Raw genomic sequence first — 14,732 nt, forward strand, 5'->3', positions numbered from 1 at the left:
ATCAGATAAGGAACTACTCTAGAATCAGATCAGGACCCCATTTCAGAATCAGATCAGGATCCTACTCCAGAATCAGATCAGGACCCCATTCCAGAATCAGATAAGGACCCCACTCCAGAATCAGATCAGGATCCAGGTCAAAACCAGATCAGGACCCATTCCAGAATCAAATCAAGATCCACTCCAGGATCCGATCAGGACCCACTCCAGAATCAGATCAGGATCCACTCCAGAATCAGATCAGGACCCACTCCAGAATCAGATCAGAACCCAGTCCACAATCAGATCAGGACCCCATTCCAGGTTCAGATCAGGACCCACTCCAGAATCAGATCATGAACCAGTCCAGAATCAGATCAGGAACCTCTCCAGAATCAGATCAGAATCCACTCCAGAATCAGATCAGGACCCACTCGAGAATCAGATCAGGACCCAGTCCAGAATCAGATCAGAATCCAGTCCAGGATCAGATCAGGTCCCATTCCAGGTTCAGATCAGGACCCACTCCAGAATCAGATCAGAACTCACTCCAGAATCAGATCAGGACCCAGTCCAGAATCAGATCAGGACCATCTCCAGAATCAGATCAGGACCCCATTCCAGAATCAGATAAGGACCCCACTCCAGAATCAGATCAGGATCCACTTCAGAATCAGATCAGGACCCATTCCAGAATCAAATCAGGATCCACTCCAGGATCAGATCAGGACCCACCCCAGAATCAGATCAGGACACACTCCAGAATCAGATCAGGACCCAGTCCAGAATCAGATCAGGAACATCTCCAGAATCAGATCAGGACCCTCTCCAGAATCAGATCAGAATCCACTCCAGAATCAGATTAGGAACCCATTCCAGGTTCAGATCAGAATCCACTCCGTAATCAGATCAGGATCCTCTCAAAGAAACAGATAAGGACCCCATTCGAGAATCAGATCAGGACCCAGTCCAGAATCAGATCAGAATCCAGTCCAGGATCAGATCAGGTCCCATTCCAGGTTCAGATCAGGACCCACTCCAGAATCAGATCAGAAACCACTCCAGAATCAGACCAGGACCTCATTCCAGAATCAGATCAGGATCCACTACAGATTCAGATCAGAATCCACTCCAGAATCAAATCAGGACCCACTCCAGAATCAAAAAATTCAATTAGATTAGTCAAACACGATCTTTATTTTATGAATCCATGTTCGCTCTCCTTAAATAACTTAAAGCTTTCCAAGTGCCCATTAATTTTTTCCTTGATTATTGTTTCTAAATCTTTACCCACCACTGATCAGATCAGGATCCACTCCAGAATCAGATCAGGATCCACTCCAGAATCAGCTCAGAATCAAATTAGGACCCACTCCAGAATCAGATCAGGACCCACTCCAGAATCAGATCAGTACAATCTCCAGAATCTGATTAGGATCCACTCCAGAATCAGATCAGGATCCCACTCCAGAATCAGATCAGAATCCACTGCAGAATCAGATCAGGATCACATTTCAGAATCAGATCAAGACCCACTCCAGAATCAGATCAGGACTCACTCCAGAACCAGATCAGGACCCATTCCATAATCAGATCAGGACTCCACTCATGAATCAAATCTGGAACTAATCCTGAATCAGATCAGGACCAACTCCAGAATCAGATCAGGACACACTCCAGAATCAGATCAGGACCCAGTCCAGAATCAGATCAGAAACATCTCCAGAATCAGATCAGGACCCTCTCCAGAATCAGATCAGAATCCACTCCAGAATCAGACTAGGAACCCATTCCAGGTTCAGATCAGAATCCACTCCGTAATCAGATCAGGATCCTCTCAAAGAAACAGATAAGGACCCCATTCCAGATTGAGATCAGAAGCCATTCCAGAAGCCGATCAGAATCCACTCCAGAATCAGACCAGGTTCCACTCCAGATTCAGATCAGAATCCATTCCAGAATCAGATCAGGACCCCACTCCAGAATCAGATCAGGACCCACTCCAGGATCAGATCAGGACCCATTCCAGGATCAAATCAGGATCCACTCCAGGATCAGATCAGGACCCATTCCAGAATCAGATCAGGTGCCATTCCAGAATCAGATCAGTTTCCACTTCAGAATCAGATCAGGACCCCATTACAGATTCAGATCGGAATCCATTCCAGAATCAGATCAGGACCCACTCCAGAATCAGGTCAGGACCCACTCTAGAATCAGATCAAGACCCCACTCCAGAATCAGATCAGGATCCACTCCAGAATCAGATCAGGACCCATTCCAGAATCAAATCCGATCGAATCCAGGATCAGTTCAGGACCCACTCTAGAATCAGATCACGGCCAACTCCAGAATCAGATCAGGATCCACTCCAGAATCAGATCAGGATCCACTCCAGAATCAGATCAGGACCCTCTCCAGAAACAGATCAGGACCTACTCCAGAATCATATCAGGACCCACTCCAGAATCAGAACAGGACCCTCTCCAGAATCAGATCAGGGTCCACTCCAGAATCAGATCAGGATCCACGCTAGAATCAGATCAGGACCCACTCCAGAATCAGATGAGGACCAACTCTAGAATCAGGTCAGGACCCACTCCAGAATCAGATCAGGACCCACTCCAAAATCAGGTCAGGATTCACTCTAGAATCAAATCAGGACCCCACACGAGAATCAGATCTGAATTTCCACCAGAATCAGATCAGGATCCACAATTGAATCAGATCAGGGTCCACTCCAGAATCAGATCAGGACACACTCCAGAATCAGATCAGTGCCCACTCCAGAATCAGACCAGGACCCCATTCTAGAATCAGATCAGGATCCACTCCAGAATCAGATCAGAATCTGCTCCAGAATCAAATCAGGACCAACTCCATAATCAGATGAGACTCCTCTCCAGAATCAGATCAGAATCCACTCCAAAATCAGATCAGGAACCACTCCAGAATCAGACCAGGACCTCATTCCAGAATCAGATCAGGATCCACTACAGATTCAGATCAGAATCCACTCCAGAATCAAATCAGGACCCACTCCAGAATCAAAAAATTCAATTAGATTAGTCAAACAGGATCTTTATTTTATGAATACATGTTCGCTCTCCTTGAATAACTTAAAGCTTTCCAAGTGCCCATTAATTTTTTCCTTGATTATTGTTTCTACATCTTTACCCACCACTGATCAGATCAGGATCCACTCCAGAATCAGATCAGGATCCACTCCGGAATCAGCTCAGAATCAAATTAGGACCCACTCCAGAATCAGATCCGGACCCACTCCAGAATCAGATCAGGACAATCTCCAGAATCTGATTAGGATCCACTCCAGAATCAGATCAGGATCCCACTCCAGAATCAGATCAGAATCCACTGCAGAATCAGATCAGGATCACATTTCAGAATCAGATCAAGACCCACTCCAGAATCAGATCAGGACTCACTCCAGAATCAGATCAGGACCCATTCCATAATCAGATCAGGACTCCACTCCAGAATCAAATCTGGAACTAATCCTGAATCAGATCAGGACCAACTCCAGAATCAGATCAGGTCCCACTCCAGAATAAGATCAGGACCCACTTCAGAATCAAATCAGGACCCACTCCAGAATCAGATCAGGTTCCACTCCAGAATCAGATCAGGGTCCACTCCAGAATCAGATCAGGACCCTTTCCAGAATCAAATCAGGACCAGACTCCATAATCAGATCAGGACCCACTCCAAAATCAGATGAGGACCAACTGTAGAATCAGATCAGGACCCACTCCAGAATCAGATGAGGACCCACTCCAGAATCATGTCAGGACCCACTCTAGAATCAGATCAGGACCCACTCTAGAATCTGATCAGGACCCACTCCAAAATCAGATCAGGAACCACTCTAGAATCAGATCAGGACGCACTCCAGACTCAGATCAAGACCACACTCCAGAATCAGATCAGGATCCACTCCAGAATCAGATCAGGACACATTCCAGAATCAAATCAGATCCAATCCAGGATCAGATCAGGACCCTTTCCAGAACCAAATCAGGACCCAACTCCATAATCAGATCAGGACCCACTCCAGATTCAGATCAGGACCCACTCCAGAATCAGATCAGTGTCCACTCCAGAATCAGATCAGGATCCACGCTAGAATCAGATCAGGACCCACTCCAGAATCAGATCAGGAGCTACTCCAGAATCAGATCAGGACCCACTCCAGAATCAGAACAGGACCCCATTTCTGAATCAGATCAGGATCCTACTCCAGAATCAGATCAGAATCCCATTCTAGAATCAGATAAGGACCCCACTGCAGAATCCGATCAGGATCCACTTCAGAATCAGATCAGGCCCCACTCCAGAATCAGATCAGGGCCCACTCCAGAATCAGATCATGACCCACTCCAGAATCAGATCAGGGCCCAGTCCACAATCAGATCAGGACCCAGTCCACAATCAGATCAGGGCCCCATTCCAGAATCAGATCAGAATTCTTTCCAGAATCAGATCAGTATCCACTCCAGAATCAGATTAGGACCCACTCCAGAATCAGACCAGGACCCAGTCCAGAATCAGATCAGGACCCTCTACATATTCTGATCAGGACCCTCTCCAGAATCAAATCAGCACCCCATTCCAGATTCAGATCAGAATCCATTCCAGATTCAGATCAGAATCCATTCCAGCATCAGATCAGGACCCCATTCCAGATTCAGATCAGAATCCATTCCAGATTCAGATCAAAATCCATTCCAGATTCCGATCAGAATCCATTCCAGATTCAAATCAGAATCCATTCCAGAATGAGATCAGGACCACACCAGAATCAGTTCAGAAACGACTCTAGAATCAGACCAGGATCCACTCCAGAATCAGATAAGGACCCACTCCAGAATCAGATCAGGAACCACTCTAGAATCAGATCAGGACTCATTCCAGACTCAGATCAGGACACACTCCAAAAACAGATCAGGACCCCATTTCAGAATCAGATCAGGATCATACTCCAGGATCAGATCAGGACCCACTCCAGAATCAGATCAGGACCCACTCCAGAATCAGATCAGGACCCAGTCCAGAATCGGATCCGGACCCTCTCCAGAATCAGATCAGAATCCACTCCAGAATCAGATCAGGACCCACTCGAGAATCAGATCAGGATGCAGTCCAGAATCATATCAGAATCCACTCCAGAAGCAGATCAGAATGCTTTCCAGAATCCGATCAGTATCCACTCCAGAATCAGATCAGGACTCACTCCAGAATCAGATCAGGACCCCATTACAGAATCAGATAAGTACCCCACTCCAGAATCAGATCAATATCCACTCCAGAAGCAGATCAGGACTCACTCCAGAATCAGATCAGGACCCAGTCCAGAATCGGATCGGGACCATCTCCAGAATCAGATCAGGACCCCATTCCAGAATCAGATAAGGACCCCACTCCAGAATCAGATCAGGATCCACTTCAGAATCAGATCAGGACCCATTCCAGAATCCAATCAGGATCCACTCCAGGATCAGATCAGGACCTACTCCAGAATCAGATCAGGAAACACTCCAGAATCAGATCAGGCCCAGTTCAGAATCAGATGAGGACCATCTCCAGATTCAGATCAGGACCCGCTCGAGAATCAGATCAGAATCCACTCCAGAATCAGACTAGGAACCCATTCCAGGTTCAGATCAGAATCCACTCCATAATCAGATCAGGACCCTCTCAAAGAAACAGATCAGGACCCCATTCCAGATTGAGATCAGAAGCCATTCCAGAATCTGATCAGAATCCACTCCAGAATCAGACCAGGTTCCACTCCAGAATCAGATCAGGACCCCATTACAGATTCAGATTAGAATCCACTCAAGAATCAGATCAAGATCCACTCCAGAATCAGGTCAGGAGCCACTCCAGAATCATATCAGGAACCACTCTAGAATCAATTCAGGTCCACTCTAGAATCAGATCAGGACCCACTCCGAAATCAGATCAGGAACCACTCTAGAATCAGATCAAGACCCCACTCCAGAATCAGATCAGGATCCACTCCAGAATCAGATCAGGATCCACTCCAGAATCAGATCAGGACCCATTCCAGAATCAAATCAGATCCAATCCAGGATCAGATCAGGACCCACTCCAGAATCAGATCAGGACCATCTCCAGAATCCGATAAGGATCCACTCCAGAATCAGATCAGGATCCCACTCCAGAATCTGATCAGAACCCACTCCAGAAACAGATCAAGACCCTCTCCAGAATCAGATCAGGACCCCATTCCAGAATCAGATCAGGATCTAATCCTGAATCAGATCAGGACCCACTCCAGAATCAGATAAGATCCCACTCCAGAATCAGATCAAGACCCAATCCAGAATCAGATCAGGACCCACTCCAGAATCAGATCAGGACCCTCTCCAGAATCAGCTCAGGATGCTATTCCAGTTTCAGATCAGAATCCATTCCAGAATCAGATCAGTAACCACTCCAGAATCAGACCAGTTTCCACTCCAGAATCAGACCAGTTTCCACTCCAGAATCAAATCAGGACTCGATTCCAGATTCTGATCAGAATCCATTCCAGAATCAGATCAGGACGCACTCCAGAATCAGATCAGGACCCACTCCAGAATCAGTTCAGGACCCTCTCTAGAATCAGGTCAGGATCCACTCCAGAATCAGATCAGAATCAGCTCCACAATCAAATCAGGACCGACTCCAGAATCAGATCAGGACACACGCCAGAATCAGATCAGGACCATCTCCAGAATCAGATCAGGACCATCTCCACAATCCGATCAGTTTCCACTCCAGAATCTGATCAGGACACCACCCCAGAATCAGATCAGGTCCCACTCCAGAATCAGATCAGGTTCCACTCCAGAATCAGAACAGGACCCACTCCAGAATCAGGTCAGGGCCCACTCCAGATTCAGCTCAGGATCCAAGGAGAGGACATATAAATTGGCCAGAAAAAGCAGTAAACCTGAGGATTGGGAGCAGTTTAGGATTCAACAAAGGAGGACAAAGGGATTAATTAAGAAAGGGAAAATAGAATACGAGAGTAAGTTTGCAGGGAACATAAACACTGACTGTAAAAGCTTTTATAGATATGTGAAGAGAAAAAGATTGGTGAAGTCAAGCACAGGTCCCTTGCAGTCAGAATCAGGGGAATTTACAATGGGGAACAAAGAAATGGCAGACCAATTAAATACATATTTTGGTTCTGTCTTCACAAAGGAGGACACAAATAACCTCCCAGAGATGTCGGGGAACATAGGGTCTGATGAAAGGGAGGAACTAAAAGAAATCAGTATTTGTAGGGAAATGGTGTTAAGGAAATTGATGGGATTGAAGGCCGATAAATCCCCAGGGCCTGATAATCTACATCCTAGGGTACTTAAGGAAGTGGCCCTAGAAATAGTAGATGCATTGCTGATCATCTTCCAACATTCGATGGACTCTGGAACAGTACCCATGGATTGGAGGGTAACTAATGTTACCCCACTATTCAAAAAAGGTGGTAGTGAGAAAATGGGGAATTACTGACTGGTAAGCCTGACATTGGTAGTGGGGAAAATGCTAGAGTCCATTATAAAAGATGTAATAGCAGAGCACTTGGAAAACAGTGACAGGATCGGACAAAGTCAACATGGATTTACAAAAGGTAAATCGTGCTTGACTAATCTACTGGAATTTTTTGAGGATGTAACTGGTAAAATAGACAAGGGAGAACCAGTGGATGTGGTGTATTTGGACTTTCAAAAGGCTTTCGATAAGGTCCTGCATAAGAGATTAGCGTGTAAAGTTAAGGCACATGGGATTGGGGGCAAGGTATTGACTTGGATAGAGAACTGTTTGGCAGACAGAAAGCAAAGAGTTGGAATAAATGGGTCTTTTTCCGAGTGGCAGGCAGTGACTAGTGGGGTACCGCAGGGATGGGTCCTTGGACCCCAGCTATTCATAATATATATTAATGATCTAGACAAGGTAACTAGATGTAGTATCTCCAAATTTGCAGATGACACAAAGCTGGGTGGGTGTGTGTGCTGTGCGGAGGATGCCGAGAAACTCCAGGATGATTTGGACAGGTTGGGTGATTGGGCAGAAGCATGGCAGATGCAATATAACGTGGATAAATGTGAGGTTATCCACTTTAGTAGCAAAAACAGGAAGGCAGATTATTATCTGAATGGCAATAGATTGGGAGAAGGGGAAGTGCAACGAGTCGCTGAAGGTAAGCATGCAGGTGCAGCAGGCGGTTAAGAAGGCAAATGCATGTTGGCCTTCGTAGCGAGAGGGTTTGAGTACAGGAGCAAGGATGTCTTGCTGCAGTTGTACAGGGCCTTGGTGAGACCACACCTTGAGTATTGTATGCAGTTTTGGTCGCCTTATCTGAGGAAGGATGTTCTTGCCAAGGAAGGAGTTCAGCGAAGATTCACCAGGCTGATACCTGGGATGGCAGGAATAACGTATGAGGAGAGATTGGGTCGATTGGGCTTGTACTCGCTGGAGTTTAGATGAATGAGAGGGGATCTCATTGAAACTTATAAAATTCTGACAGGACTGGACAGACTAGATGCAGGAAGGATGTTTCCGATGGACGGGGAGTCCAGAATCAGGGGTCACAGTCTAAGGATAAGGGGTAGGCCATTTAGGACAGAAATGAGGAGGAATTTCTTCACCCAGAGAGTGGTGAACCTATGGAATTCTCTACCACAGAAGGCAGTAGAGGCCAATTCATCAAATATATTCAAGAAGGAGTTGGATATATTTCTTAAGGCTAAAGGGATCAAGGGGTATGGGGAGAAAGCAGGGACTGGGTGCTGAATTTGGATGATCAGCCATGATCGCATTGAATGGCGGCGCAGGCTCGAGGGGCCGAATGGCCTACTCCTGCTCCTATCTCCTATGTTTCTATGTTTCAATCCAGAATCAGATCAGGCCCCTCTCCAGAATCAGATCAAGACCCACTCCAGAATCAGATCAGGACCCACTCCAGAATCAGATCAGGTTTCACTTCAGAATCAGATCAGTTTCCACTCCAGAAGCATATCAGGACTCCATTCCAGATTCAGATAAGAATCCATTCCAGAATTAGATCAGGACCCACTCCAGAATCAGATCAGGACCCACTCCAGAATCAGTTCAGGACCCTCTCTAGAATCAGGTGAGGATCCACTCAAGAATCAGGTAAGGACCCACTCCAGAATCAGATCAGGAACCACTCTAGAATCAGATCAGGACCCACTCCAGACTCAGATCAGGACCCACTCCAGAAACGGATCAGAACCCCATTCATAATCTGATCAGGATCATTCTCATGGATCAGATCAGGACCCAGTCCAGAATCAGACCAGGACCCTCTCCAGAATCAGATCAGAATCCACTCCAGAATCAGGTCAGGACCCCATTCCAGGTTCAGATCAGAATCCATTCCAGAATCAGATCAGGACCCTCTCACTGAATCAGATGAGGACCCCATTCCAGATTGAGATCAGAATCCATTCCAGAATCCGATCAGAATCCACTCCAGAATCAGATCAGGACCTACTCCAGAATCAGATCAGGTCCCACTGCAGAATCAGATCAACACCCAATCCTGAATCAGATCAGGACCCACTCTAGAATCAGATCAGGACCATCTCCAGAATCGGATCAGGACCATCTCCAGAATCCGATCAGGATCCACTCCAGAATCAGCTCAGGAGCCTACTCCAGAATCAGATCAGAATCCACTGCAGAATCAGATCAGCATCCCATTTCAGAATCAGATCAAGACCCACTCCAGAATTAGATCAGAACTCACTCCAGAATCAGATCAGGACCCATTCCAGAATCAGATCAGGACCCCACTCCGGAATCAGGCCCGAATCTAATCCTGAATCAGATAAGGACACACTCCAGATCAGATCAGGTCCCACTCCAGAGTAAGATCAGGACACACTTCAGAATCAGATCAGGCCCCACTCCAGAATCAGATCAGGATACCACTCCAGAATCAGATCAGGTCCCACTCCAGAATCAGATCAGGTTCCACTCCAGAATCAAATCAGGACCCAGTCCAGAATCAGATCAGGACCCACTCCAAAATCAGGTCAGGAGCCACTCCAGAATCATATCAGGAACCACTCTAGAATCAGATCAGGGTCCACTCTAGAATCAGATCCGGACCCACTCCAAAATCAGATCAGGAACCACTCTAAAATCAGATCAGGACCGACTCCAGACTCAGATCAAGACCCCACTCCAGAATCAGATCAGGTTCCACTCCAGAATCAGATCAGGATCCATTCCAGAATCAAATCAGGACCCCACTCCATAATCAGATCAGGACCCACTCTAGAATCAGATCAGGACCCACTCCAGAATCAGATCAGGATCCACTCCTGAATCAGATCAGGATCCATTCTAGAATAAGATCAGGAGCCACTCCAGAATCAGATCAGGACCTACTCCAGATTCAGAGTAGGACCCATGCCAGAATCCGATCAGGACCCCACTCCAGAATCCGATCAGATCCATTCCAGAATCAGATGAACACCAACTCTAGAATCAGATCAGAATTCACTCCAGAATCAAATCAGGAACCCACTCCAGAATCAGATCAGGACCAACTGTAGAATCAGATCAGGACCCACTCCAGAATCAGATCAGGACCCACTCCAGAATCAGATAAGGTCCCACTCCAGAATCAGGTCAGTATCCACACCAGAATCAAATCAGGAACACACTCCAGAATCAAATCAAGACCCCACTCCAGAATCAGATCAGGATCCACTCCAGAATCAGATCAGGACCCATTCCAGAATCCTATCAGATCCAATCCAGGATCGGATCAGGACCCATTCCAGAACCAAATCAGGACGCCACTCCATAATCAGATCAGGACCCACTCCAGAGCCAGATCAGGATCCACTCAAGAATCAGATCAGGATCCACTCTAGAATCAGATCAGGACCCACTCCAGAATCATGTCAGGACCCACTCTAGAATCAGATCAGGACCCACTCTAGAATCAGATCAGGACCCACTCCAAAATTAGATCAGGAACCACACTAGAGTCAGATCAGGACCCACTCCAGACTCAGATCAAGACCACACTCCAGAGCCAGATCAGGATCCACTCCAGAATCAGATCAGGACCCACTCCAGAATCAGATCAGGTTCCACTTTAGAATCAAATCTGGACCCAGTCCAGAATCAGATCAGGACCCACTCCAGAATCAGGTCAGGACCCACTCCAGAATCATATCAGGAACCACTCTAGAATCAGATCAGGGGCCACCGTAGAATCAGATCAGGACCTACTCCAAAATCAGATCAGGAACCACTCTAGAATCAGATCAGGACCCACTCCAGGCTCAGATCAAGACCCCACTCCAGAATCAGATCAGGAACCACTCTAGAATCAGATCAAGACCCCACTCCAGAATCAGATCAGGATCCACTCCAGAATCAGATCAGGATCCACTCCAGAATCAGATCAGGACCCATTCCAGAATCAAATCAGATCCAATCCAGGATCAGATCAGGACCCATTCCAGAATCAAATCAGGACCCCACTCCATAATCAGACCAGGACCCACTCCAGAATCAGATCAGGACCCACTCCAGAATCAGATCAGGATCCACTCCAGAATCAGATCAGGATCCACTCTAGAATCAGACCAGGACCCACTCCAGAATCAGAGTAGGACCCACTCCAGAATCAGATCAGGACCCCATTCCAGAATCTGATCAGATCCATTCCAGAATCAGATGAACACCAACTCTAGCATCAGATCAGAATTCACTCCAGAATCAAATGAGAAACCCACGCCAGAATCAGATCAGGACCAACTGTAGAATCAGATCAGGACCCACTCCAGAATCAGGTCAGGACCCACTCCAGAATCAGATGAGGACCAACTGTAGAATCAGATCAGGACCCACTCCAGAATCAGATCAGGACCAACTCCAGAATCAGGTCAGAATCCACTCCAGAATCAAATCAGGACCACACTCCAGAATCAAATCAAGACCACACTCCAGAATCAGATCAGGATCCACTCCAGAATCAGATCAGGATCCATTCCAGAATCAAATCAGATCCAATCAAGGATCGGATCAGGACCCGTTCCAGAATCAGATCAGGACCCACTCCAGAATCAGATCAGGACCCACTCCAGAGCCAGATCAGGATCCACTCCCGAATCAGATCAGGATCCACTCTAGAATCAGATCAGGACCCACTCCAGAATCAGATCAGGACTCACTCCAGAATCAGATCAGGACCCACTCCAGAATCAGATGAGGACCAACTGTAGAATCAGAACAGGACCCACTCCAGAATCAGATCAGGACCCACTCTAGAATCAGGCCAGGCTCTACTCTAGAATCAGATCAGGACCCACTCCAAAATCAGATCAGGAACCACTCTAGAATCAGATCAGGAACGACTCCAGACTCAGATCAAGACCACACTCCAGAATCAGATCAGGATCCACTCCAGAATCAGATCAAGATCACACTCCAGAATCAGATCAGGATCCACTCCAGAATCAGATCAGGACCCACTCCAGAATCAGATCAGGACACACTCCAGAATCAGATCAGGACCCACTCCAGAATCAGATCAGGACCCACTCCAGAATCAGATCAGGACCCACTCTAGAATCAGATCAGGACCCACTCCAGAATCAGATCAGGATCCACTCCAGAATCAGATCAGGACACACTCCAGAATCAGATCAGGACCCACTCCAGAATCAGATCAGGATCCACTCCAGAATCAGATCAGGACACACTCCAGAATCAGATCAGGACCCACTCCAGAATCAGATCAGGACCCACTCCAGAATCAGATCAGGACCCACTCTAGAATCAGATCAGGACCCACTCCAGAATCAGATCAGGACCCACTCCAGAATCAGATCAGGACCCACTCCAGAATCAGATCAGGACCCACTCCAGAATCAGATCAGGACCCATTCTAGAATCAGATCAGGACCCACTCCAGAATCAGATCAGTACCCACTCCAGAATCAGATCAGGACACACTCCAGAATCAGATCAGGACCCACTCCAGAATCAGATCAGGACCCACTCCAGAATCAGATCAGGACCCACTCTAGAATCAGATCAGGACCCACTCCAGAATCAGATCAGTACCCACTCCAGAATCAGATCAGGACACACTCCAGAATCAGATCAGGACCAACCCCAGAATCAGATCAGGACCCACTCTAGAATCAGATCAGGACCCACTCCAGAATCAGATCAGGATCCACTCCAGAATCAGATCAGGACACACTCCAGAATCAGATCAGGACCCACTCCAGAATCAGATCAGGACCCACTCCAGAATCAGATCAGGACCCACTCTAGAATCAGATCAGGACCCACTCCAGAATTAGATCAGGATCCACGCCAGAATCAGATCAGGATCCACTCTAGATTCAGATCAAGACCCACTCCAGAATTAGATCAGGATCCACGCCAGAATCAGATCAGGATCCACTCTAGAATCAGATCAAGACCCACTCCAGAATCAGATCAGGACGTACTCCAGAATCAGAGTAGGGCCCACTCCAGAATCAGATCAGGACCCCACTCCAGAATCCGATCAGATCCACTCCAGAATCAGATGAACACCAACTCTAGAATCAGATCAGAATTCACTCCAGAATCAAATCAGGAACCCACTCCAGAAGCAGATCAGGACCAACGGTAGAATCAGATCAGGACCCACTCCAGAATCAGACCAGGACCCACTCCAGAATCAGATCAGGATCCACTCCAGAATCAGATCAGGACCCACTCCAGAATCAGATCAGGACCCACTCCAGAATCAGATCAGGACCCACTCCAGAATCAGATCAGGACCCACTCTAGAATCAGATCAGGACCCACTCCAGAATCAGATCAGGATCCACTCCAGAATCAGATCAGGACACACTCCAGAATCAGATCAGGACCCACTCCAGAATCAGATCAGGACCCACTCCAGAATCAGATCAGGATCCACTCTAGAATCAGATCAGGACCCACTCCAGAATCAGATCAGGACATACTCCAGAATCAGAGTAGGGCCCACTCCAGAATCAGATCAGGACCCCACTCCAGAATCCGATCAGATCCACTCCAGAATCAGATGAACACCAACTCTAGAATCAGATCAGAATTCACTCCAGAATCAAATCAGGAACCCACTCCAGAAGCAGATCAGGACCAACGGTAGAATCAGATCAGGACCCACTCCAGAATCAGATCAGGACCCACTCCAGAATCAGATCAGGATCCACTCCAGAAACAGATGAGGACCCATTCCAGAATCAATTCAGATCCAATCCAGGATCGGATCAGGATCCATTCCAGAATCAAATCAGGACCCCACTCCATAATCAAATCAGGACCCCACTCCAGAATCAGATCAGGATCCACTCTTGAATCAGATCAGGACACACTCCAGAATCAGATGAGGACCCACTCCAGAATCAGATCAGGACCCCATTCCAGAATCAGATCAGGATCCACTCCAGAATCAGATCAGGACCTACTCCAGAATCAGATTAGGACCCACTCCAGAATCAGATCAGGATACACTCCAAAATCAGATCAGGACCCCATTCCAGAATCAGATCAGGATCCACTCCAGAATCAAATCAGGACCAACTCCATAATCAGATGAGAATCCATTCCAGAATCAGCTCAGAATCCACTCCAGAATCAGACCAGGAACCACTCCAGAATCAGATCAGGACCTACTCTAGAATCAG

The sequence above is a fragment of the Somniosus microcephalus genome, chromosome 4, assembly GCF_052327205.1.
Source record: "Somniosus microcephalus isolate GS21.2 chromosome 4, FLI_Smic_1.0, whole genome shotgun sequence".
NCBI lineage: Eukaryota > Metazoa > Chordata > Chondrichthyes > Squaliformes > Somniosidae > Somniosus > Somniosus microcephalus.